The 26,002-nt window shown below is 37.4% G+C and overlaps 1 protein-coding gene across 1 annotated transcript in view; it reads right to left on the bottom strand.

The window, feature by feature from the left end:
- Malrd1 (MAM and LDL receptor class A domain containing 1) overlaps positions 1-26,002 on the bottom strand; it is a 665,455-nt gene that overhangs the window by 269,050 nt on the left and 370,403 nt on the right. The gene's annotated exons all lie outside the window — the stretch shown is intronic.

Here is a 26,002-nt window from a genome sequence, read left to right as displayed (position 1 = left end):
ATGGCCAGGTTTATTTAAAAGTGAGGAAAAATATGCATGAAATTTCAGAAGTAAAACTCCACATTGTTCATTGGCCTTAAATTTGATCTCTGACTTTATAATATGAAATCAAATTTATTTCCCTCTAACTTTTGTTTTGTTCTATTGTTCTTTATCTTATTGAGATTTGTTCAATTGTTTGGATTTTTTATTGTTGTTGTTTTGGAGAGGAAGATTATTGCTCTGTTGTCTAGACTGGCACTCACTCTGTTTCCCATGTTGACCTGGAAATGTCAAAGCAATTCTAATGTTCTAGCTTCTTGAGTGCTAAGATTACCAGCAGGAACCAATTACTTGTCTCTTCCTTCTTAAACTCCTAGATGCCAGAAAGATAAGATATTAAGTGTACTCCTTGCTTTATATGTAGGATGGGTACCCCATGTCTAGTAAGAAACTGTGTGGTGGTTGACAGTTGGATATCTCAGATTTTTTTTTATAACGACAAGGAGTAAGCCACAACAACTTTATATGAGGACAGTGGTGGTTATGAGTAAAGAAGAAGAAGGTAGGTGAAAAGTGATATGGAATGTAAGAGAATAAAAACCCTGTCCCAAAGGCTTCCAGACATTTCCTGCTGTGTGCAGACCTGGAACACCAATGTGAAGGTGCCCAAGTCAACAGGCTTCACTCTCCAAAGCCATTGAAGATAAATAGCAACTATGCGTTCTGCTTCCAACTGGACTTCCTTCCAGGGATTAATTTCTTTTATTTTTCTTGCAGTAATAAATTAAACCATTTTTATTTGGTTTGTTTTAGTAGATTGACAATAAGACAAAAGACTTTAAATACTTAAATTATGGATCTCAACAACAAATCACAATGCCAAAGCACTTCAGGGTACAAAGAAATGGACGCTACTTAAATTAACTTTCTCACATACAGGTGAGAAAATTGAAGGTTACACATGCTACAGGATTTGTAACTTTTTTTCAAAAACAGAGTTTTTATTTACACACAGCTGGCAAGTCGTCTACGTTATGTTTTGAATGCACTGTGTTAAATAGGGCAAAGTTCTATCATGGGAGTACATACTACTGAAAAATTAGTAATATTGGGCTTGGGAGAAGCATTATTACTGAAGAGCTAATGAGAAGTTGAGAAATCAATACATTATTTTATTTTACAAAAGATGGCACTTACATTGATTCTGCCGATTTCAATTTATTTAGATAAAAAAAAAATAAAACCAGTTCTTAAGATGATTTTCTCTGAAGTAACTGAATTCAAAGACACAGTTATGAACAGAAAAAACATTAAAATGTTAATGCATTACACAAAATCAATAGTGCTAATATTTTGCGATAGTGGTTAACTTTTACAACTTTAAAAAAAATGAAACTACATAAATGAAAAGTACAATTATATAGCTATATGAAGCTATATTTATAAACAATCTTTACATTAATGAAGAAAATGTCAATGCCATAACATAATACATTCCACTCATATGATGATCCATACTGATTAAAGATCACCCAAATTTCATTTAAACTGTTCTGAGCATAGCTCCCTTAGTGGAACTGTGACCCAGGTGAAACGGAGGGGAGCTTTTAAAAGAATAAGCCACAATTTATTTTTTCAGACACACACCTAGAAGGATAACTTCCAGAGTCTTTTGCATTCCTGGAATTATCTTAAAAACCTCAGGCAGTTGACAGGTTTGGCCTTAGTCATCTAAGGTGGTTGCTTTTGGTTAAAATTAAGTCTTTAGAAGCTACTGGCTCTGGGTCCTATGAATCAGACTATTGTTGATTAACATTCATGGGGGTGCTAAAGTTTTATATTAGGCTGTAATGGTAATCTTAACTGTCGACTTCCCTTTTGCATATATATATATATATATATATATATATATATATATATATGTGTGTGTGTGTGTGTGTGTGTGTGTGTGTGTGTGTGTGTGTCCCCAGTTTATGATATAAGGGCCTAGCACTAAGAAATTATTATATATATTGTAAGTATCAGGCATCAATTGCTATGTCAGACATTATATCTATTGATTGAATTCATCATTCATCATTATGTCAGAGAATTTTGTTTTGTTAAAAGGAATAAATTACAACACTATAGATACTTCCATATGTACTTTAGGTATTTGACACCTTATGTTTTGTCAAGACTTTGGACTTTCTTTTCTGAATGTGCATATTGGGTGGAAAGTCTTCTCCCTCTCTGTGGACAGCATTTCTATGCTTCTAGTTACTCAAGCAAAGATATCTGAAGGATTTCTATGTAGTTATTAAACATCTTTCGGAATTCAGCTTGCTACTTACAGTCTTTAAGTTTAACCTAATTTTCTCCCATTTGTCTTTCACATCTACCACCTGGAATGCCCTGTTAGTCTCTACAGATGTGAGGAGAAAGACCATTGACCCAAATCATGACAAAATTAATTAAATCAAGCTTTTTTATTCATGTACCTGGGCTAGCTCTCCCTAAGGTATATGTCAAGATGTCAACATTGGGCATGATAAAGATAAGGGTTTTGATTTTTGTTTTTGTTTGTTTTGGCTTTTGTTTTCTTTTTGGCTCAGAAAGAGGTATTTTCCAAATGGGCAACTTGGCAGGCAAATAGATGGTGTTACAGAAGCAGAACTAAACATAACAAGTTGGTCATAATAGCCCCCTTAAAGAAAGGTGGTTATAACATGGTGGTCATAACTATCATAATAACAACACACTCATGACTAGGTGGTTATCATGCTTGTCATTTCCTGGAACAGATAGTATTGTGTAGTAAAGTTACAAGTACAACATAGCCCAATCTTTGAGAAACCGTGATTTAACCATAAACAGGGATGAATCTAGTTTGTGTTTAGTATAAGATGACTTTCAAGCCTAAGATGGAGGCAAGCTGGTTTATCATTCTCTGCTTTAGTAAAGAAACAAGAATAAAAATATACACAAGAATGTACCTGGATGCTAAAAATCTAGTTTTTTTCCATACACCCCACTAAATCCCCAAACCAGTTTCTTCCCATACTATTTCATTTCTTACTATACTTGAGACTTATGTTCCCACAAATTTCTATTATGCAAAATATACAACTTTTCAAAGGCTCTTGGTTTATTTACAGTATCATCAGTCTCAGCATTTGATATACCATGGAATAGGACCAAGTTATGGATGATTACAGAGCTCTAGAAACAGTGATTTTCATACATACAATATGTTAATCTTATCAACCATAAAATATGTCAGCAAACTCAGTGAAAACACATTTCATCATACTGTCATTTATTTGGTAAAATTCTTTTTACCAAAAGTATTACTTTTATAGATTTTATTGCCGTTTCTGTTTGATCACTGCATCTTTAACCTTGCTCCAAATGTAAATAACCAAAAACCATGAATTTTTTCAATGTAAGATGAAAGTAATATTTGACGTAAGCTTTAAAATTATTTCTATGTTTCTTCATTACAGAAAACAAAGCCTCAGAAATAGCTCATTGGGGTCCAGGAAGAAGAAAGTTGAAGATGAGCCTCAGATTTATGTGTGTACACAAGAAATTTTAAAGATGGCATAAAAAGTCATGTTGTAATTGGCTTAGTTAGGGTTTCTATTCCTGTGATGGAACATTATGGTCATAAATCAAGATATAGAGGAAGGATTTACTTGTCTTACAGTTCCATATTGTTGTTCATCATTTAAAAATTTCAAGACAACAACTCAAGCAGGGCAGGGGCTTGGAGGCAGGAGCTGAAACAGAGGCCATGGAGGGGGTGTTCTTTATACTGACTTGCTTTCCTTGGCTCACTCAGCCTCTTTTCCTATAGAACCCAGGATTACCATTTCAGTTGACATTACCCACAATGGACTGAACACTTTCCCATCAATCACTAATTTAAAAAAAAAAATGCCCTATAGCTAGAACTTATGGAGGTATTTTTTCATTTAAGGCTCGCTCCTTCAAATAACTCTAGTTTGTGTGTCAAGTTGTTATAAGATGGACCAGCACATTGATGAAAGGCTTAAAGAGATTTAGTATGTTATGATAATCAGGAAAATCTGGTACTGACTACAGACCTTTAAGATAATTTTCTGGCTAAAACATAGATAACTTGATGATCAAAGTCATTAATGAAATAACTTCTGCTTATAGTTAGGCAAGAGAAAGAAACTCTGAAACTTCCATTCAACATAAGCAACTAGAGCATGAGGGAAGTTGTGTTAAATACTAAAATCAGGAGGTATAGGACCATGGACCATGATCCTCTCAAAAAAAAAAAAACAACAACAAAACAACAACAAACAACAATAACAACAAAAAACCCAAGAGGCTATACCCTACTGTCACTCCAAATGTCTGTTCTCTCATGCTTTGCAAGCTGAATTCTAGAAGTGAAACAGAAAACTGGGCTCTCTGTGACTGAAGAAGACACAAAGGTGGAAGCATTTCAAATAAGGAAGACAGGCCTCTAACAAAAGAAAACTGGTGTAGATAACAAGATGCAGAAATGTGCTCAAGTCTTTGGCTGAATTTCAGATTTCGTATGGGTAGGACAGAATTCATAAGGAAGAAAAGTAACTTCTAAGACAATAATAAACCTACAGTTATAAATAAAATTATTTCAAGTGTTCACAGAACACTAGGCATCTTCATGCTTTTACCATCAAGAATAAAATGTTCTTGACAAATACAAGGTATTCAACAGCAATGTTTCAAAGGATAATACTTAGTAGAAGAAAAAAGTAACTCTAGAAAAAGTATTCTTCACATTATAGATGAGCAAACTATAATCCTATATCTGAACCCAACATTATCTATAAATAAAGTTTTATTTAGGCATATATAAACATTTGACAGTGGTACTATTGGACACTTGTAACCAAGACTATAAAGCCTTTAACATAAAAATATACTTACTATTCAGTAATTCACAGAATATACTTCCTGAACTCTATTCTATATTTAAGCTCCATAATAAACCTGTGAAATAGTCATTAAATAGGGAAATAAGAACAGTAAGCAAATTAACAGCTATTTAGGACAAAGAACACAAGTTTTTAACATATATTCCAAGCTCCAGCACTCAGGAGACCAGTACTCAAAGTCCATGAATAACTAGGAATATGTGATCTATATATAGTAGGAGAAAAATCAGTCCGGAGAAGCAAATACAAAAATGGCAAGGAGCCAAAAGGTAGTATAGTTGGGAAAAGTCTAAAGGGTAAAACATTTCAGACAGGAGAAACATTTTCAAAAAACCTGTGTTTTATGGTGACCATCATTAAGAATGAGGAATAATATTTTTAAATAGCTGATTTAAAGTGTTCTTACTACAAAAACATCACATAAAGGTGAAACACTGTCATACTCGCTTGATGGTTCAAATCTGCCATTCTACAACACACATGTAATTTAAGATATCAAGTTGCATACAAGTAAACATACAACATTAGCAGCTACAAAACTAAAAGAATAATTTTAATAATGGTCATTATATGATAGACATGGTAGAACTACAAGTGAAGTTAAAGCAGCTTTTAATAAGTAGGCTCATTGTTCTCATTTTCAATTATATAAAAACTACCAAAAAAACCCTTTCTAATACTAAGGTTAGCAAAAGACTAAATATCACCCATTTTAAAGAGTCTGAGAGAACAGCCAGCCAATAACTTGCCCACCTTGAGACATATCTCATGGGCAAGCACCAATCCCTGACACTACTAATAATACTTTGTTATACTTGCAGACAGGAGTCTAGCATGGCTGTCCTCTGAGAGGCCCCACCTACTGACTCAGACAGAGGCAGACACCCATAGCCAAACAGTAGATGGAGCTTGGGGACTCTTATGGAAGAATAGGAAGAAACAATTACAGCCAATAAGAGGATAGGAAATCCATAAGAAAACTAACAGAATTAACTAACCTGGAACCTTGGGGCTCTCAGTGACTGAGCCACCAACCAAAGAACATATATGGGCTAGACCTAGGTCTCCCCATAAGCATGTAACAGATGTATAGCTTGGTTTTCATGTGGGTCCTAAACAACTGGAACAAAAGCTATCCCCAAAGCTGTGCTTAAATGTGGGATGTGTTCTTCTAGCTGGCTGTATTGTCTGGTCTCAGTAGGATAGGAAGCACAGCCTAGCCTTCCAGAGACTTGAAGTGCCAGGCATACACAAGCAGGATCCAGCACTTTGCTACATACAACAAACACACCTCAATGACAAAGACAGTATTACTCAGAGTAAAGGGCTAGAAAAAGTCTTCCAAGCAAATGGTCCCAGGAAACAAGCTGGATCTACAATCCTAATATCAAATAAAGTAGACTTTCAACCAAAAGTTATCAAGCATGATGAGGAAGGACACTTCATACTCATCAAATGGATAATCTACCAAGAGAAAATCTCAATTCTGAACATCTATGTTTCAAATGCAAGGGCACCTACATTCATAAAAGAAACCTTACTAAAGCTCAAAACATACATTGAAGCCTGCACAATAATAGTGAGAAACTTCAACACCCCATTCTCTCCAATGAGCAGGTCATTGAAACAGAAACTGAACAGAAACACAGTGAAACTAATAGAGGTTATAAACCAAATAGAGTTAACAAATATCTATAGAACATATCATCCTAAAATGAAAGAATACATCTTCTTCTCAGCAACTCATGGTACCTTCTCCAAAATTGACCATATAATTGGTCACAACTCTTAAACAGATACAAGATTGAAATAATCCCATGTATCCTAACAGATCACCATGGTCTAAGGCTAGTCTTCAATGACAGTAAAAATAACCGAAAGCCCACATATACATGGATGCTGAACAACTCTCTACTCAATAACTAGTTCAGGAAAGAAATAAAGAAAAAAAGTTAAAGACTTACTGGAATTTAAGGACAAGGTTGATACACCATACCCAAACTTATGGGACACAGTGGGAGCAGTGCTAAGAGGAAAATTCATAGCACTATGTGCCCTGGTAATGAAACTGGAAAGATCTTACACTAGCAACTTAACAGTACACCTGAGAGCTCTAGAACAAAAAGAAGCAAACTCACCCAAGAGGAGTAGACAGCAGGAAATAGTCAAAATCAGGGCTGAAACTAACCAAATAGAAACAAAGAGAATAATACAAAGAATCAACAAAACCAAAAGCTGGTTCTTCGAGAGAATCAACAAGATAGATAAACCTCTAGCAAAAGAAACTAAAGAACCCAGAAGTGGTATCCAAATTAATAAAATCAGAAATGAAAAAGGGAGACATAACAATAGAAACAGAGGAAATTCATGACATCCTACTACAAAAGCCTATACTCAACAAAACTGGAGAATCAAGATAAATGGATGGTTTTATAGACAGATACCACATACCAAAGTTAAATCAAGAGCAGAAAAACTATCTAAACAGGCCCATATCCCTAAAGGAAATAGAAATTATTAAAAACCTCCCAACCAAAAAACCCAAAAAAACAAAAAACAAAACAAACACACAACAAAACAAAACACCACAGGCCCAGATGGATTTAGTGAAGAATTCTACCAGACCTTTGATGAAGACCTGATCCCAATATCCTCAAACAATTTCATAAAATGAAAAGAGAAGGAATACTACCTAATGTATTCAATGAAGCCACAATTCCTCTAATACCTAAACTACACAAGGACCTAACCAAAAAAGAGAACTTCAGATCAATCTTGCTTATGAATTTTGATGCAACAATACTCTATAAAACTCTTGCAAACCAAATCCAAGAACCCACCAAAACCATCATTTACCATGATCAAGTAGGCTTCTTCCCAGGGATGCAAGGTTGATTCAATGTGCAAAAAAAATCCACTAATGTAATCCACTACATAAACAAGCTCAAAGAAAAAAAAATTACAGGATCATCTCCTTAGATGCAGAAAAAGCATTTGACAAAATCAACACTCCTTCATGTTAAAAGAATTGGAGAGATCAGAAATTCAAGGCACATACCTAAACATAATAAAACTAATGTACTGCAAACCAAGAGCCAATATCAAATTAGATAGAGAGATACTTGAAGGAATTCCACTAAAATCTGGGACAGGACAAGGATGCCCACTCTCCCTGTATATATTCAATATAGTACTTGAAGTACTAGACAGAACAATAAGACAACAAAAAGATATCAAAGGGTTACAAATTGGCAAAGAAGAAATAAAGGTATCGGTATTTGCAGATGATATGATAGTATACATAAGCAACCCCAAAACTTTTACCAGAGGACTTCTGCAGCTGATAAACAACTTCAGCAAAGTGGCCATATATAAAAATAAGTCAAATTAATCAGTAGCCTTTCTTTATACAAATGTAAACAGGCTGAGAAGAAAATTATGGAAACAACTCCCTTCACAATAGCCACAAATAAAATATCTTCAGGTAACTCTAACCAAACAAGAGAAAAACCTGTATGACAATAACTTTAAGTCTCTCAAGAAAGATTGAAGATCTCAGAAAATGGAGAGATCTCCCACTCTCAGGGATTGATTAAAAATTGATTAAAAATTAATATAGTAAAAATGACCATACTACCAAAGGTAATTTACAGATTCAAGGCAATCCCCATCTATATTCCAACAAAATTCTTCAAAGACATGGAAAGAGCAATTATCAAATTCATCTGGAAAGGCAAAATAAACCTAGAATAGTGAAAAGCACTGGTACACAGACAGATATACATAATGATCAATGGTACAGAAATGAAGACCCAGAAATAAAACCACACACTTGCAGACACTTGGTCTTTGGCAAAGAAGCCAAAAATATACAATGGAAAGAAGAAAACATCTTCAATAAATGGTGCTGGTCTAACTAGCTGACTATGGAGAAAAATGAAAATAGACCCATATCTGTCACCTTGTACAAAGCTTAAGTCCAAGTGGATCAAATACCTCAACATAAAACCAGACATTGAATCTAACAGAAGAGAAATTGGGAAAGAGCCTTGAACTCATTGGCACAAGGGGAATTTCCTAAAAAGAACATGAATGGCTCATACTCTTAAGATCAAGAATTGGTAAATGGAACCTCATGAAACTGAAAAGCTTCTGTAAGGCAAAGGACATAGTCAATAAGGTAAATCTACAACCTACAGATTAGAAAAAAACTTCATTAACCCCACATCTGATAGAGGGCTAATATTCAAGATATATAAAGAACTCAAGACGCTAACCACCAAAACCCAAGCAACTCAATCAAAAACAAAACAAACAAACAACAAAAAAATCCAAAACAAAAACAAAAAACCCAATGAGGTATAGAAATAAACAGAGAATTTTTTATTTACACAATGGAATACTACTCTGCTATTAAGAATAAGGACATCTTGAGTTTTGCAGCTAAATGGATGGAACTGGAAAATATCATCCTGAGTAAGGTAACTCAGACCCAAAATGGCATGCATGGCATATACTCACTAATAAGTAGATATTAACCAAAAAAAGTACAGAAGACCTAAGATACAGTCTACAGAACTCAAAAAGGTCAATAAGCAGAAGGGTCCAAGTGAGGTTGTCCCACTTGGGAGGGAGAAGAAAGCAAACACAAGGAGGTAGGGAAGGAGAGAAATGGACAGGGCAGGGGTGGAGGAAGAGAGAAACCTGATCTGGTGTTGGGTAAGGGAAAAGGACTGAAGCCCTGAGGGTCAGCAGAAAGAATGGAAACCAGCAACCTCAGGAAGTGCAAGGTTGGATGGATCCTCCAGAATGCAACAGAGACCTGAGGGGTGAGAGACTCTTGGGACTCAAAGGGAAGGATTTTGCATGAAATGCCTGACAGTGGGGAGAGGGAATTCATAGAGCCCATCTCCAGCAGAAGGACAAGGCATCAAGTAAGGGAGGAGGTTGCTAACGCATAGTCAAAAGTCTGACCCATAATTATTCCTGTCTGAAAGAACTGCAGGGATGGAAATGGAAAGGAGCCCCTGAAAAAGAAGGTCCAGTGGTAGGTCCAAAATGGGATCCAGCTCAAGCAGAAGTCCCAAGGCCTGACACTATTACTGAAGCTATGGTGTGCTCCCAAAATGTGATCTATCATGACAGCCCTCTGAAAGACACCACAAGCAGCTGAAAGAGTCAGATGCAGATATTTGCACCTAACCAATGGACAGAAGCTGCTGACCCCTGTGGCTGAATTGGGAAAAGGCTGGAGGAGACTGAGGAGGAAGGAGGACGACTCTGTAGAAGAACTAGTAGTCTCAATTAACCTGGACCTGCAAGATCTCTCAAACACTGGACCACCAACCAGGCAGGATTAACCAGCTGATATGAGGACCCCAGCACATATATAGCAGAGCACTGCTGGATCTGGGTTTAGTCAGAGAAGCTGCACCTAACCATCAAGAGACTGGAGGCCCCAGGGAGTTTAGAGGTCTGTTGGGTTGGTGGTAGGTGATGGGGACATCCTTGTGGAAACAGGGCCCATGGAAGAGGTATGGGCTGTGAAACGGTCAAAGGGTGGACTGGGAGGGGAATGGGATCTGGAGTGTAAATAAATAAATAAATAAATATTAAAAAACCAGTATTGAAGAGATCAAAAATTCAAAGCCCATATCTAAACATGATAAAAAGCAATATACAGTAAATCAACAGCCAATGTCATATTAAATGGAGAGGTATTTGAATCAATCCCATTAAAATCAGGAATAACCAAGGCTGCTCATTCTTTCCATATCTATTCAATATAGAACTCGAATTTCTAGCTAGAGAAATAAGACAACAAAAGGAGATCAAAGGGACACAAATTGGCAATAAAGAGGTCAAGGTATTAGTATTTGCAGATGATAGTATACATAAGTGACCCCAAAAATTCTACCAGAAAAGTTCTACAGCTGACAAATAACTTCAGCAAAATAACCAGATATAAAATTAACTCAAACCAATCAGTAGGCTTTCTCTAGACAAAGAATAAACAGGCTGAGTAAGAAAATAGAGAAACAACACCCTTCCCAATAGCCTCAAATAATATAAAATATCTTGGGGTAATGCTAACCAAACAAATGAAATATCTGTATGACAAGAACTTCAAGTATCTCAAGAAAGAAACTGAAGAAGACCTCAGAAAATCGAGAGATCTCACATGCTCATAGATTGGTAGGATTAACACAGTAAAAATTGCCATTATACCAAAGCAATCTATAAATTCAACACAATCCCCATCAAAATTCCAACATAATTCTTCAAAGACATGGAAAAAGCAATTCTCACTTTTATATTGAAAACATAAAACCCAGGATAGCAAAAATAATTTTTAACAATAAAATACTACTGGAGGAATCACCATCCCTGACCCCAAGCTGTGCTACAGAGCAATAATGATAAAAACTGCATGGTATTGGTACACAGACAGACAGGTCAATCAATACAATAGAATTAAAGATCCAGAACTAATCCACAAACTTGTGGACACTTGATCTTTGAGAAAGAAGCCAAAAATATACAATGGAAATAAAGAAAGCATCTTCAATAAATAGTGCTGGTCTAACTGGCAGTCTGCATGTAGAAAAATGAGAAGAGATACATATTTGTCATCTTGCATAAAGCTCAAGTCCAAGTGGATCAAGGACATAAACATAAAACCAGATACATTGAGTCTAATAGGAGAGAAAGTGGGAAAGAGCCTCGAAATCATTGGCATGGGGGAAATTTCCAGAATAGAACTCCAATGACTCAGACTCTAAGATCAAGAATTGTTCAATGGGATCTCATGAAGCTGAAAAGCTTCTGTAAGGCAATGGACATGGTTAATAAGACAAATTGGCGACTTACAGATTGGAAAAATAATCTTCATTAACTCCATATGTGATAGAGGGTTAATATCCAAAATATATAAAGCACTCAAGAAGCTAACCTCCAAAAAAAAAAAAAAAAAATCAAACAACCTAATAAAAAAAATGGGGTATAGAACTAAACAGAGAATTCACAACAGAGGAATCTTGGATGGCCAAGGAGCACTTAAATGTCCTTAGTGGTCAACAAAATGAAAATCAAAACAGCCCTAACATTCTACCAATCAGAAATCTCAAATCATTCAAAAACTCAGTTGACAGCACATATTAGCAAGGATATGGAGAAAAAGGAACATTCCTCCATTGCTGGTACAATTGCAAAGTGGTACAACCACTCTGGAAATCAATCTGGGTGTTCCTCCCCCTCCGCCCAAATGGCAATATATCTACTTGAAGTCCCAGCTATACCACTCTTGGGCATAGACCCAAAACATGTTCCACCATACCACAGGGGCACATGCTCCATTATGCTCCCAGCAACCTTATCTGTGATAGCCAGAAGCTTGGAAACAACCGAAATGTCCCACAACAGAAGAATTGGTATAGAAAGTGTGGCTCATCTACATAATGGAAAACTAATCAGCTATTAAGGACAGTGACATCGTGAGTTTTGCAGGCAAATGGATAGAACTAGAAAATATCATCCTGAGTTAGGTAACTCAGACACAAAATGGCATGCATGGCATGTACTCACTAATAAGTAAACATTATTCAGAATTATACAGAATAACTAGGATACAATTCATGGAACTCAAGAAGGTTAATAAGCATTAGGACCCAAGTGAGGATGCTTCAATTCTATTTGGCAGGAAGAAAAAACAATCACAGGAGGCAGAGGGCAGGAGGGACCTGGAGGGAGAGGACAGAGAAAAGGGAAAAGGGGAACAAGATCGGGTATGGGGGGAGGAATAGGAGAGGAGCCCTGAGTGCCAGCAGAAGGAATGAAAATATGCAATCTTGGGGGATGGGAGGTGGGGGACCCTCTAGAAAGTACCAGAAACCTGGGAGGTGAGAGACTCTCAGGACTCAAAGGCAGAGATCTTAGATGAAATACCCAACAGTGGGTAGAGGGAATACAGTCAAAAATTCCCATAGTCAAAAATTCTAACCCAGAACTGTTCCTGTCTAATAGAACTGCAGGGACAAAAATGGAGAAGAGATTGAGAGAAAGGAGGTCCAGTGACTGACCCAAGTTGAAATCTATCTCATGGGTTGGCTCCAAGGCTTGACACTATTACTGATGCTATGGTGTGCTTACAAAAATGAGACTAACTTGATTGTCCTCTGAGAGGCCCAACAAGCAGCTGACTGAGACAGATGGAGATAATTACACTCAGCCATTGGACTGAATTAAGGGACCCTTGTGGTTGAATTACAGAAAAGCTCAAAAAAGCTGAGGAGTGCCATGCCATAGGAAACCCAACAACCTTAATTAATACAGAACCCTGAGATTTCTCAGACAGAGAGCCACCAAAGAGGCAGCATACATGAGGTGGTCCAAGGCCCCAGACACATACAAAGCAGTGGACTGTCTGGTCTGGGGAAAAGATAAGCCTAATCCTTGAGAAACTTGAGGCCCCAGGGAGTGGAGAGGCTTGCCAGGGGTGGCAGGGGCAAGGGATGGTGGAGCAGAGATATCCTCTTGGAGACAGGGTAGAGGAGGAATGGGATGAGGAACTCTGGGAGAGCAAACTGGAAAGGGGTCAAGAACTGAACTGTAAAAAATAAAAGTAATAAAAAAGAAAAATATAAAAAATTTAAAAGTTAGAAACCTCTTAAGAAGTTGTGCAATGCCAGGGCTACACAGAGAAACCTTGTCTCGAAAAACCAAAAAAAAAAAAAAAAAAAAAAAAAAGAAGTTGTGCATTGCATTCACAAACAGTTTACAGGTACAATATAACTTCTCTACTTCCTTACTTCCTCTTTTATCATTATCTTCTAGCCAAGGACCCTTGTATAGACATCTGTAGTTGGACAACCTAGCTTTACCAGTTGTTTTAACAAATGTAAATACCCTGGAGCACTATGGAATATTTAAGTAGAAAGGTGTTCAAAGTCGATCTTGGTTGGATTACTTAAGGGAAGGTGCAGAGGACATTTTGATTGGTCTAGGCACCATGGAGAAACAGAAACAAGTCTGTGACTAGGTACTTAAAAATCTTATTCAACAAGGGCAGACTAGAATAAAGTAATGGGCCAGACTTCACTTCTCCCAGGTCAAGATAGGGAGATGTTGCAATATTTCATCATTCTTTAGGATGATAAAATTGTTCTTATTCAGTTTAACTTTAGATTGCACCTGTAAAAGATTTACCTGTGTATGTGTAGGGGGTAGGGTGGCTTGTTCATTATTAATTTTAACACATGAATCTTGAAGTGGTATTGGTTGGTGCTGGTATCCTGGGACACTCTTCATGTTGAATCAGAAAACATGAAAGATGCTCTCTGTTTATCAAATTAGTTTAAAAGCATGAACTAGGCTTCCTAATTTTTCTGCACCAGAATTGCTTTTCCGTTTCTTACTTTGCTGTTGTATTTATTTGCTAACTGAGTTGGACCAAGCAACATACTATTCATGTGCATTGTGAGGCCAGAAACAAAAGCAACCAGGGCTTCTGATTATTTTCTGGCAGCAAACTAGCCACTGCAGGTTGAATAATTGCTTAAAGATCCAAAAGCATATTAAAGATCATCATATTTGTGATTTTTAAAATACTTTCCATTTAGTCTCCTAAAGAAGCTGTATACAATCTTTAAAAATATAGATGCTAAGACTACATTCCTGAAGACACAGCACATTTTGGTTGCAGTACAAGGAAGAGGCAAGCTGGCATGGGCTGGGAGCATCCTCCCTGCTGGCTAGCCTTCACAGTGGTGGAAGGTGTGATGCTGGCTGCTGAGAGAGCAAAGTCATTAACAGACTTCCTCAGCTGTGAACCCTATGAGCTACAATACCAACCTGTCAGGCAAGATATGCCTAGTACTGCAATGGGGCAGAACTACCACAGGAGTAACCAAACACCTTGTGACAGGATTTCAGGCTTGTCCACAGGAGGAATTCATGTCTGGTACTGTAAGCCTGGTCCAAAGCCCATGATAAGGAGAGAGGATCCTGGTCCTAGATTTTACCAGTGATCTTGTTATTGGTTTTCTCTATGGGTATGATGTACAATTGCTTTCTAAAATATGTATGCCTATAGATTAGTGGCACTTCCAACCTTGGTCAGAGAGACATCTATTTGCAATGGGTAATACCTAATACAGAGACTCATCTCTAGCTGAAATGGTGAGAATAAGTGCCCACTTAGTAATGGCTCCCTCTTTCCTCAAACAAGTCATCTATATATTCTTTTCAAGTCTCAGGGACCATGTCACAAGAGAGAACAGGAGCTGGAGGACAGAAAGCACTGCTGCAAAAAGCTGCCTTAAGCTACAGTTCAATAATTTCATTGCAGTAGTGGCTGTTTACACAAGAAGTGTGAAAGACTTGGCCCATCAACATTTTATCAGGGATATGAGAGGAGCCCATTAGGCCCATCTCTCCATGAGGACTTATATTAGTTAATGGTAGATGGGGAAGGGGCAGTAATGTTCCTCACTGGTATAGCCATTGAGAAAATATTTTTGGTCAATGAGGATTAATGATCCCTCAATCTGGTGCTCATATAGGCAACCATGATCAAATGATTTGGCTGCAAACACCTACATGAAACTAAGAAGGCATTCAGTGGGAAGAGAAGGACAAGAAGAAAAGTAAAAGGATATGATCAAATCACATTTTGAAAGTGTAAAGAATAATTATTAGAATGGAAGATGATAGACCTAAAGAAAGCCCACTGTAAGACTCTGAAGGGCTGCTATGCCCTGGCTGAGACTTTTCCGTGTGCTGCTGTCTACTAAGTAACATTCTGTGGATTTTCTAAGATCAAAATATCCTGATGTAGGAATGGAGCCCCAGGAAGCGAATTTACACTTGACATCCCATTGCTCCCCAGTTGAGTTCCTGTTGGTGCTTTTCCTTCCCTGGCTTGGTGTATATATTGAACCTGCTCAGTAAAAGCTTTGGCATTCTCTCATAAGGAATGACCCAATCTGAGTCTTTCTTTAATCCCCTAGGCTGACGCCCGAGCTCTGTACAGCGGGCAGCACAGGAGCTGTCACATGAGTTTTGATCACACTCATGTGGAGATCGTGAGTTCCTTCCTACAAGTATTGGCACAGGATGATGCAGGTAAGAAATCCTTGTATGAGGTGGAGAATGGCTTCAGATCTGAGGATGAGGAAGAAACTTTAGAAAAAGAAATAGCTTATTTAAAGAAAAGATTAAAGAAATGCAAGGTCTGAAAAAGAGTGGACTGGGAAGAGGAATGATCACCTAGTAAAAACTCTTTTGTGAACGTTACAGAGGCCACTGCTCCTCCAGCATATGATGAATGCTCCCTGAGGGATTGGTGGGTAGAAGAGCCCATCCATAAGAAGGGGGTGATGTTTTTTTCTAAAGCAGATTCCAATTGTGCTTACCCTGTAACAGAAATCCCTTAGGCAGCATGTGCCTTTGTCTTTTAAGGAATTAAAGAGCCTTAAAGAAGCAATTTCCTCCTATGGGGCCTTGGCAACCTTTATGTTGGCAATTTTTGAGTCCCATAGCACCTTTAATTTAACACCAGGAGATTGGCAACAACTATGTCGTGCGACATTGAGTGGAGGAGACTATTTACTGTAGAGGGGAGGATATCAGGAGCAATGCGTTACCTTAGCAAGATTAAATACACAGGCAGGGCAGCCCCAGAGAAATCTGGAAATGCTAACTGGGTCAGGACAATATGCTGTTCTCCATCAGCAGATTCATTATGATCCTGCTATTTATGCCCAAATTGCCGCTGCAACCATTAGCGCCTGGAAAGCCTTGCCTAATAAGGCAGCTGGAGATCAACTATCCAAAGTGGTCCAAGGACCCTCTGAGCCCTTCCAAGATTTTGTGAATAGACTACTCCAGTTAGCAGAAAAATTGTTTGGGGACACTGATACCGCCATGCTCATAGTAAAACAGTTAACCTTCGAAAATGCTAATAAATGGTGCAAAGAAGCCATTAGACCACATAGATCCAAAACCCTAAATGATTACATGAGAGTTTACAAGGAAATTGATGGAAATTTTGTTATGGGACAAGTACTTGCAGCTGCCATGCAAAAAGGATCTGGCAAAAATAAAACTTTGGATGTGGCCAAGTTGGATATTTTAAGAGGGATTGTTCAAGGAACAAGGGGATTACAGGTCCTGGCCAGTGCCCTTGATGCTGAAAAGGCCATCATTGGGGTAATGAATACAGGTCAAAATCAGATGCTGATGGCCATCCTATCACCACTCTGGGGAAACAGGCAGCGGGGCCTGCTCTGAGGCCCACAAACCAAAGTATACAGATCCGTGAATACCACTATTACCCCTACTCCAGTTCTGTTTGTGCCTCAAACCAACCCCTTTATGTAAAAGACCTTGTCACAGGTACCCCAGAAAGCACAGGATTGGACCTCCACTCCTCCACTGGAGCAGTATTGACACCTCAAATGGGCCCTCAAGCATTAGGTACTGGAGTATATGACCCCATCCCTTCAGAGAGTGTAGGCCTTCTCCTAGGATGGAGCAGTGCCTTGTTGAAGGGAATTAAGATCCTTCCAGGAGTGATAGACTCAGATTATACTGGAGAAATTAAAATTATGGTTACTGTGGATAGGGGAGTTGTAGTTATTCCCCTGGGAGATAGAATTGCTCAGCTAGTACTAATGCCACAGTTACCCACTAAACATGCTACAATTATGGATACTAGAGGTGATGAAGGATTTGGATTCACAGGGACTGCTGCCTTCTGTGTTTCTACCCTCAAGGACTGCCCTACCCTTACCCTTCGGGTTGATGGAAAGTCTATGCAAGAAATTCTGGATACTGGTATAGATACTACTGTGATATCTAAAACAACTTGGCCTAGTAGCTGGCTCCTGGATAGATCGCCTTCCACCTTAAAAGGAGTGGGCACAGCTGCTGTACCTCTCAAAAGCAGTAAGATCTTAAAATGGTGAAATGAGGAAGGACATGAATTATTACAAAAGGGGATTTGTCCTCAGAAGTTACAGATTAGAATAGATACTCTGAGAACTTTAAATGATTATCAAACATTGTTAGGAGACAAAAACTGGTTGAGACCTTCCTTACAATTAAGCACAGGACAGTTAAAACCTCTCTTTGAATTTCTTAAGGGAGATGCATCACTCTCTTTCCCAAGACAATTAAATGAAGAGCCTAGGGAATGCTTGAAAATGGTACAAGAAACTCTTGAACAAGTTCATTTAAATTATGTAGACTATTCAAGGAAACTGTTATTTGTGGGTTTTGCCTCAAAACATTCTCCAACGGGTCCTTTTGGCAGGAAGGTCCTATTTTATGGGTTCATTTGCAAGCTTCACCCTCCAAGATTGTTTTATCTTACTCACAGGAAGTAGTTTCTTTGTTGTTTATAGCCCATAAAGTAAGCCTACAAACATTTGGTAAAGAACCAGACATGTTTATTATGCCTTATAATAGAATCAGATCAAAATTTTATCTCAAAATTGCATTGATTAGGCCTTGTTTGTTTGTACCATTAATAGCCAATTTGATAATCATTATCCGGGTAATAAGTTATGTCAGTTTTAAAAGTTCCACCTGGTGATTTTTCCAAAAATCATTTCCAATCAGCCCTTGAATCAGGCTTACCTAGTATCTACTGATGGATTCTCCAATGGTAGGGCTGCAGTTGTTTCCCAAGGTAGAATTGAGACCTTACAGATGACCAATTTCTCTGCACAATTAACAGAGCTAAAGGCTGTACAATTGGCCCTATCTTTGTTCCCAAATGAAGCTTGCAATATATATACTGATAATGTGTATGTTTCTCAAATTATGGAACCCTTGGAGACTGCATCTTATGTGGCACCTGTGTCTTCTATTTGCTCTTGCCTATTGCAGGTGTGAGCTCTTTTATGGCAGTCAACTTTGCTGGTGTTTGTGGGTCATATTTGGAGACATTCATTGTGGCCAGGCCCCTTGGCCCAAGGTAATAGTGAGGCAGATTTTCATACCAAACAAATTTTGCTTGCCTTAAATTTAGTCACTAATTATGATAAGGTTGTTGCTATGCATAATAAATTTTATCTTAATGCAAATTCCTTGAAATTTTATTGTGACATTACCAGAGAACAGGCTGTTCAAATTGTTACTCACTGCCCTCACTGTGCTCAGTTTATCTCCACCCCTAACTTGGAAGTGAATCCCTGAGGTCTTGCACCCAATGATATTTGGCAAATGGATGTTACACATATTCCCTCATTTGGGAAATTACACTTTGTTCATGTTACCATTGATACCTTTTCTGGTATAATTTTTGCCTCAGCTCACAATGGGGAAAAAAATAAAAGATGTTAAGAACCATTGCCTGCAGACATTTGCCTATTTTGGGGTTCCCTGCCAAATAAAGACTGACAATGGCCCAGCCTATGGTAGTGTGCCCTTTAATAAATTTTGTGATGAGTATAATATTACCCATGAGACTGGGATTCCTTATAATCCATAAGGCCAGGCTATAGTGGAAAGAGCACATTAAACTTTGAAAATTATCTTGAAAAAACAAAAAAGGGAGAGTTTACCTCACCTCATGCAAGATTATCCTCTATTTTATATATTTTGAATTTTTTAGTAGTGGATAAGGATACATTGTCTGCAGCAGACAGACATTGGAAATGAGCCCAGAAGGCACTGGGCTTAGTGAAATGGAAAGAATTGTCATCAGGTGTATGGAAAGGCCCTGACCCTGTTAGTCAGGGTGAGAGGTTCTGTTTGTGTTTTCCCCAAAATGCTGAAAGTTCTGTTTGGATTCCTGAGCATTGTGTGTGCCCTGTCACTATGGAGCCTCTGGCAGAGATCTACTGGAGCCGTGTGAAGAACCCCCCAGTTCTGATGTCAATGGGGATAAGTAGCTCAACATGGCTGGTCATAGTTTCCACCACAAGGTTACTGGAAAAGCTGCAGCTAATTTTGAGAAATCAACAGTTATCTATTTACAATCAGAAGATTAATGATACTTGTGTGCAGCCTCTCTATGGAGAGAAGTTTTAGCAGCACTCAAGCTTTGAGAAAAGCTCCTTAAAGGGTGGGCTAGAGGCCCTTGTGTTTGCGAGTCCTAGCCTTTGGGGCAGCCGCAGCAGGATTAATATTTCATTGCCACTTTCACAGATAGCAGATCTAGTCCCAGGCAAAAGCAGGTGCTCGTGTTGCTGGCACGAGAGAACCTTTCTGCCCAGGTTTGGCTCAGCCTTTACCAAGAATAGTTAGTAATGACAGGCAACTTTTTTGCAGTCCTTACCTACCTAAGACAGGGGCCCTGAGGCTGGCAAGGATTCCCAATGATGAGTAATTGGTATTGACGGAAGGTGACCTAAGACAGACACTATTTGCCTATAAAATAAAATACAGGGGACCTGTAGGACCCCAAAGGGCTGCTATGCCCTGGGTGAGACTTTCCGTGTGCTGCTGTCTACTAAGTAACCTTCTGCAGATTTTCTAAGATTAGAATTTAATTTCTAAGATTTCTAACATCTTGATGTAGGCATGGTGTCCCAGGAAGGGAATTTACACTTGACATTCCATTGCCCCCCAGTAGAGTTCCTATTGGTGTTTTTCCTTCCCTGGCTTGGTGTATATATTGAACTTGCTAAGTAAAAGCTTTGCCATTCTCTCATAATGGATGACCCGAGTCTGAGTCTTTCTTTGATCACCCAGGACTATGCTCGAGCTTGGTACTGTGGTCAGTGCCAGAGCTGTCAGCTCACAAAAATGACCAGTGTTTCAAAAGGCTGATTTTCAAATGGAAGAAAAATTGTAATTTATATTACACAAAAATGAAACAAGGAAGAAAATCTGGGCAAGACAGATTGTTATGGGCTTTAAAGGAGAAAGATCAATGTGCCCTCTCTCCCTCACCTATCTTTGCTTACTATTGTAATATTGCTGATACTTCAGTTCAAGGATCAGTAAGTTTCTGAGGTCTTAGGTTTTCTGGGCATTGTTTTCTAACCTCAGCCTAATCTCATATATAAACAAATGGCCAATTATTTTAGATACTCTTTCTGTAACATCTACTCTCTTTATTCTGTACATCTACCTAAATACTTCCATAGTCTTGACCTACAAGTGTATGTTACTGTTCATAGTCATTTAAAAAGATATTTTCAGGGCTTGAGAGATACCTCAGTAGTTAAGCACTTGCTCCTATTGGAGTGGACTTGGGTGCATGTGTATCTATATGTGTGTAAGGTATGCGTGTGTATGCTTGCAGAGGTTAAAGATAGGCATTTGATCCCCTGGGGATGGAGATACAGGTGGTTGTGAGCTACCTGGTATGAGTTCTGGGCTTGAAACTTTGTCCTCTAGAAGATCATCTAGTGCTCTGAGCCACTGAGGCATCTCTCCAGCCTAACGCCACCACTTTAAAATAAATAAATAAATAAAAGAAGCACAGTCTTTATTACCGCCTTTTGAAATGTTTCCATGAAGGGTAAGGGGCAGACCTTACCATGTTTAAGAGCTATATATAAAGCAATTGTACTATTTCTATGATGTAAATTAAAATATAACATTTGTTGTCTTACAAAGATATTAGAAATTTTCTAAAAGGTCTTAAAAAGGACTGCTTAGTTGTTAAGGTGATATTCTCTTGGTCGAGTATTAGTTAATCCACAAAATTTTCATCAAAATGTTATAGTTGTGTGGTAGGAGTTTGTGGTGTTCCTATCTACATCTAGGGCTCTCAACCTTACATACACCTGCCTAAGCTTTCTAAATTGGGTCTTCTGAAGTCCCAGTGCAGTATGCCACCACTTTTACAGACCCACTTTGTGTACCTAACATTTAGTCTTAATATGGTGTGGTTATGTAAATGTAATTTTATTTCTATATTGGAAGAACAATGAAATGAGAAATCCAAAGATGCTCACAAAAATAACTGTTCCTTAATGATTGCAACTTGGAGTGAACTTCTCATGCCTCAGTTGTAAATAATTTATACAAATGGAGTTTATAGCATGTTACACTTATAAAAGTAAGTTACATTTATAAAGGTTGAGCTTCTGACATTTGAAACTTGATCATGCAGCATAACAGAAAGATGTTCCAGTGTATTTATCCTTCCAAATAACTAAAAAAATGTAATAATCTTTCATGGTGTTTCAAGTTGTCTGACAGAGGCTTAGAGTATTTAAGGAGAATTGCTTTTACCGTGGATATCGCAAATAGAGTGACTGCTAGCAGAGTGAGCTCACATTTGATTTTAAGGATAAAACCCAAGATAAAAATCATTTCAGCAAAATTATATCTTGTGATTTTATGGAACAAAATTTATCAATTTTCTTTTTCATGGCTTTTTGTCATCCAATATTAAATGTAATTCTCCCATACTTTTTCTTTGACTTTATGACTTCATGTCTCCTTTTTGAAAACATTTAAACCTTTTGTATAACTGAAATGTGCTTTGGGATTCAGAATGTAGAGGAAAAAGGGTTTTTAACATGAAAAATGAGAGATAGGAAGGAAATGATGATTCCAATACTTTTATTGGAGGGATGCATGCATGCACACACACAGAACAAGTACATTCCCATATTTGCTGTACAGACCTATGCTAAGATATCTGAAAAATGACAAATATCTTTTTCCTTTGTTTTGAAAATTTATATTCAGTTTGTTCAAAATATATACTTCTGATACATTAGGCAAATTTTTTCATTATGTTAATAAAAATCCTATAGATACAATCTCAGTTAAAAATGCCTTTATAGAATTTGATGCTATAGTAAAGCAGAATCCACTTGTAAGCCTTACTGGCCTAGTTAAAGCACATTTTACTTAATAGCCCTGAGGCAATTATCTAATATGAATGTGAGAAAATAAAAGCAATCAGACTGTTTGAGCTCAGTACTGTAAGCAGGAAACAAAACAATCTATATAACTTCATCCATTAATACCATTTCTATGAGTTCAGCATATTTTAAATTTAACTAAATAAACTATTCTTAAATTAATTTAGTTGAGTATTTGTGACTTTGATTTCATAATTCAAGTGAGGAGGAAGAGATAAACTACTCAAAGCCCTGCTTCAAGCCTGAACAGGCAAAAGCCTTCATGAGCAGAGAAGCTTTGGCCAAGCCTTGCCAGGAAGAATCTTCTATGTGTAAGGATGAGCATGTCAGGGGCAACAAGAACAGCACAAACAAGCCCTTCCTGCAGACCAATTCAGTCTCTTAAATCAAGGATGCACTACTGTGTGTCTTCATTTAAAGCATGGATCAGAGAATGATAAAGTTTTTGATAGACTGGGTAAATTTCATCACTATTTCTATGTTTCATTTGCCTCTAGAAGAAGAACTGGTAATTTATGATCATGGAATGTTTTTCTAATATCTAGTATCTTCAGTAATCCATTTTCAGTATATTGAAGTTTTCATTGTAGAAAACCTTCTCTTATTCTGTTAAATACATTCCTAAATATTTAATGTTTTGGAATTGCTTTGGATAAAATTTTTTTCTAATTTTTTCCATGAATGTTGACACAGCCATTTCATTTTAATTTTGACAACTTTCACAATTTCATACATAAAAATCACTCCTGGTGAATTCCAGATTCAAATGTGATGGATAGAACAGTAACTCTTTATAAAAATACTAAAGTGAGGGGCTATTATTTTGACTTGTGAATGCAGTGAATTAGCAGAAAATTTGAAATAATCCCTTGATATCACAGAAAATAATCCTAAAATTGGATTAACATGAAATGAAGAGCTAAGGCCTAAAGAGATGGCCCATTAGGTGAGTGTCCTTTCTGCTATTTCAGAGGTTCCTAGCCACAGCCACCTATAAACCTGGATCTCAGAGATCCTAGAAGATACTGCAGGATTGTGCTTGCGCTATCTACTCACAGAAACACACACACACACACAAACACACACACACACACTTACACACACACCCCAAACACATATAATAAAAATAAAAATAATTCTTAAATTTAAGAACTGTCTACAACAGAGAACTAAATGTATAACTGCAAACCACAACCTGAGAATATGCATTTGTGTTATACAAATTGAAAAATGTAAAACAATAGTAACTAAGACACCTTTATAAAGCCCAGTAATAATTACAGTGAACAAAAAGTAATATAAACAACTTCAAAAACCAATAACTAGGCTACATCATTACACCTGGGGACTGGAGAGGTGCCTCAGCAGAGAACCTAAGTTTTATTCCTAGTACTCACACTAGGTAACTCATAGCAATTTACACTTCTGGCTCTAAAGAATCTAATGGTTTTGGCTTCTATTAGCATTTGTGGTCACATGTACACACATAGGAACAAATAAACATATATGTGTATGTATATGATATATATGTATATCTAGAGATGTATGTGTATATCTATGTATACATACATACATTTACATATTTATATACATCATATACATATACACATATAATTTTAAAAAATCTTAAAATTGAATTTCTGATAATTCAATATAACATGAGTGAATGGTTTAAGTAGGTACTTAACAAATGGCACTATGCCAGGAACTATATGGAGATGCTGACATCAACTATTTGCAAGAACACAAGTCAATAAATTAAAAACCAAATCATAATTTACCACTGCTTGCCAAAGCCCAGCATGCCTACAGAATGCATTAATATTGATGGTGATGAGATCCTAGAATTCAACTATAACTACTCTTTCTTTTTAAATTCTGTTTTCCACATTTTTAAATTGCATTAACATTCTTTTGCAATCAGAAAAAAAATGATATTTTCTCTAAAAAGGAATTTTTGTGTGGATACATGTAAGGTTAGGAAATAGTAAAAAAGGAATATTTTACTACCTCTTTTGAGATTATGAAATCACCTCATTTCCCCTTCTATTTCCTCCCTCCAACCCTCTCATATTCTACTATCTGTTCTCTTTCTAAAATCACCTATTTCTGTTGCATGCATACACATATTTTCTAATTTTTTAGACATACATATACATATATGTACACACACACACACACACACACATATATATATATATATATATATATATATATACACATACATATATTCAACGTACATAGTTGTATAATGTTACTTGTATGGAGGTTTTCAGAGATGAGTACTTGGTAGCTGATAATCAGTTAAAGTGCTTCTTCCATTGGGAAGACTATTATTTCCATCCTCTGCATTCATTGGTTCCTTGCAGTTCTTTGTGCAGGTTTATAGCATAGTGGGCTTTCCTTTGTGTGCTTTGAAATGTCTGTTATTGTTCTTGCTTGGCACATGTTTATAAAGTAATTTTTGGTAGGACTTTAGGCTTGACACTTCAGACATTTCTAGGAGACACTCTCACAGAACATTCCCTGATTCTCTGGATTTAACCATCTTTTCAACCCTCTTCTCCAGTGTCCCCTGGACCTTAAGTTTGTTTTATAGATGTATCTGTTGGAACAAGGCTCCACAACTCTCCTTTGAGTTGTTGCATTTTTCTGTAATGAGCTCTTTTGTTTGTTGCAAAGATAAGTTTTCATAACGAAGAGTGAGGGCTACACTTACCCCTGGGTATAAAGACAAACATTTAGAGTATAAATAGGGGTATTACTGTTTTAGTAAAGTGGTGGCTACAGGTTCTCTCCAAGATCTATAGCTTCACTAGCTCTGGGTAGTAGTAGGCTAGATTTATAGGACCAGGTATGACTTCCCTTTTGTTGAGCAATTTTAGGTACGACTGGAGAGCTATTGGTCACTACCAAGGTAAGCATGGCACTATTGGACACTTATGGTTATCATGACAGGCTGATCTTTGTTGTGGTTTACTATCATCCCAGTTAAGCCTGTCTATGGCTTCCTTCCTTTGGAAGCTTGCATAGCTCCTTCCAATACCAAGAAAGCTAGTCCTCATGGAGGAGGCATTCAGGTCAGTTCCAGCTTAGGAGCCTCTGGATCCTGACCTGAAGAACCTGCATGGTGTCTTCAGCAATGGGGACTTGCTTTATGCCCCAGGGGATGGGTAGGTGCAATTAGCCTGTAATGTTTTGGAAATCTTGCAGGAGTCAATTTGACAATCATAAACAACAAATCAAAAA

The sequence above is a fragment of the Arvicanthis niloticus genome, chromosome 8 (genome assembly GCF_011762505.2).
Source record: "Arvicanthis niloticus isolate mArvNil1 chromosome 8, mArvNil1.pat.X, whole genome shotgun sequence".
Taxonomy (NCBI): Eukaryota; Metazoa; Chordata; class Mammalia; order Rodentia; family Muridae; genus Arvicanthis; species Arvicanthis niloticus.
This window is presented reverse-complemented; position numbering and strand designations above follow the sequence as displayed.